Here is a 2,500-nt window from a genome sequence, read left to right as displayed (position 1 = left end):
GCCATAGTAACAAATTAATGATGATATTGGTACCAATGATAATGATGATTTTAGAGAAAATAAAGTAAAATAATACTAACGTAATTATTAATATTAACGATATCAACCTTAATCATTATAACAATAATGGTGAGCAGAATAGTACCATTAATATCAGATACAATACTGATGGGTTACTATTATCGTCAGTATCAACGGTGGCAACAATAATAATAATAAAAAAAAAAATAATGTTAATAATAATTATAATAATAATAAAAATAATAATAATAATAATGAAAATGATAATAATAATGATAATAATAATGATAATAATAATAATAATGATAATAATATTAATGATAGTAATATTGATGATAGTAATCATAATAGTAATAATGATAATAATAATAATAATAATAATAATAATTATTATTATTATCATTATTATTATTATTATAGTAATAATAATAATAATAATATTATTAATAAATACGGAAGGAGTCAGAATATAGCAAAATTGATAATAACAATCCTGATAATAATATCCGATTCAGAAAAAAAAACAATAAAAAAACAAAAAAGAAAAGAATGGCAGAAGATCAAAAAAGAGAGAAAGAAAGAAGGAAAAAGACGAAACCTCCTATCTCTCCCATCTCCCAAAACGGCGCATACATTAGGCAAACGTCGTTGGCTTATCTGACCCACGTAGAATCGCTGACGCCGGATCTTTGCGCTCTCCCGTCCGCTCCTTCCTGACGTCTGTGAAACCGGGGAACTGCCTTCGTCCAGGTGCTATAAATCTGGTTCATTCGCTCTTCCATCCTCGTCGGGCCTGAGATATGTTGGTCTGAAGCCGGCGGTCCGGCTTGGGTGTATATCTTGTAGGAGGAGAGGGAGACATGGGGTTGGATGGGTTAGGGGGGTAATTAAGAAAGGGGGAGATAGATAGGGAAGGAGAATGTGATGGATAATGAAAGAGAGAGAGAGAGGGAGAATGTGATGGAGAAAGAAAGAGAGAGAGTGGGTGGGATAGAAATAGAGAGAGAGGAAGAGATAATAACAGGTAGAAAAGGAGAGGAATTTTGCATGAAAGAAAAAAAGAAAGTGGGAGAGAGAGAGAAAGAGAGAGAGAGAGAGAGAGAGAGAGAGAGAGAGAAAGGGATGAGATGTACCAGGAGATAGCTAGTTCATAAGTAAAGAAGAGACATCACTACAACATAGCACAGAGGAAATTTTGTAGTATTCCCCTACATGAGAATAACATGAAATTCATATCATAACATACTAAATTGTAATAAAGGTTATTTAGTAATCGCTGGGAATATATATAAAAAAAAATAATAATTGATGGGAAAGGGCATTTCTAAAATTCTATATCCTATGAATATAGTATGAACGAGTACAGAGTGGTGTGTTGTTTGCTGATTAAGATAGAGAGAGAGAGAGAGAGAGAGAGAGAGAGAGAGAGAGAGAGAGAGAGAGAGAGAGAGAGAGAGAGAGAGAGAGAGAGAAAGAGAGAGAGAGTAAGAAAAGAAGATAAAAACAGAAAAGAAAAGCACAAAAAACAAATAACGAACCATAAGCAAACATAGAACATCTAACATCAGATACAGAACAAAACAAAAACAAAAAACAACAGCAAAAATAACACAGCAGAAGAAAGTACGCAAAAGAAGAGAACAAAATAAAACTCAGACAATAAGAAGCGTCTGCATAAAGGACACGGCTCCAAGATGCTAGATGAAAGAGGCGGCCTAGGGGAGGGAAGGAGCGAGAAAGAGGGAGAGGAAGGGAGGAAAGGAAGAGAGGGAGTGGAGGCAAGAGGGGGAAGGGGAGGAGGTAAGAGGGGGAAGGGGAGGAGGCAGGATGGGGGGAGGGAAGGAGCGAGAGAGAGGGAGAGGAAGGGAGGAAAGGAAGAGAGGGAGTGGAGGCAAGAGGGGGAAGGGGAGGAGGCAGGATGGGGGGAGGGAAGGAGCGAGAGAGAGGGAGAGGGAGGGAGGAAAGGAAGAGAGGGAGTGGAGGCAAGAGGGGGAAGGCGAGGAGGCAGGATGGGGGGAGGGAAGGAGCGAGAGAGAGGGAGAGGAAGGGAGGAGAGGAAGAGAGGGAGTGGAGGCAAGAGTGGGAAGGCGAGGAGGCAGGATGGGGGGAGGGAAGGAGCGAGAGAGAGGGAGAGGGAGGGAGGAAAGGAAGAGAGGGAGTGGAGGCAAGAGGGGGAAGGGGAGGAGGTAAGAGGGGGAAGGGGAGGAGGCAGGATGGGGGGAGGGTAGGAGCGAGAAAGAGGGAGAGGGAGGGAGGAAAGGAAGAGAGGGAGTGGAGGCAAGATGGGGAAGGGGAGGAGGCAGGATGGGGGGAAGGGAAGGAGCGAGAGAGAAGGAGAGGAAAGGAGGAAAGGAAGAGAGAGGAGGGGGGAGGCAAGAGGGGGAAGGGGAGGAGGCAGGAGGAGAGGAGGGAAGGGAGGAAGGTAGGAGATAATGAAGGAGGGAGGAGTCAAGAAGGGAGAGGGAAGGGGAGGAAAGGA

This window comes from Penaeus chinensis, chromosome 41, assembly GCF_019202785.1.
Source record: "Penaeus chinensis breed Huanghai No. 1 chromosome 41, ASM1920278v2, whole genome shotgun sequence".
In the NCBI taxonomy this organism is placed as follows: Eukaryota; Metazoa; Arthropoda; class Malacostraca; order Decapoda; family Penaeidae; genus Penaeus; species Penaeus chinensis.
Note: the sequence above shows the minus strand (reverse complement) of the source record.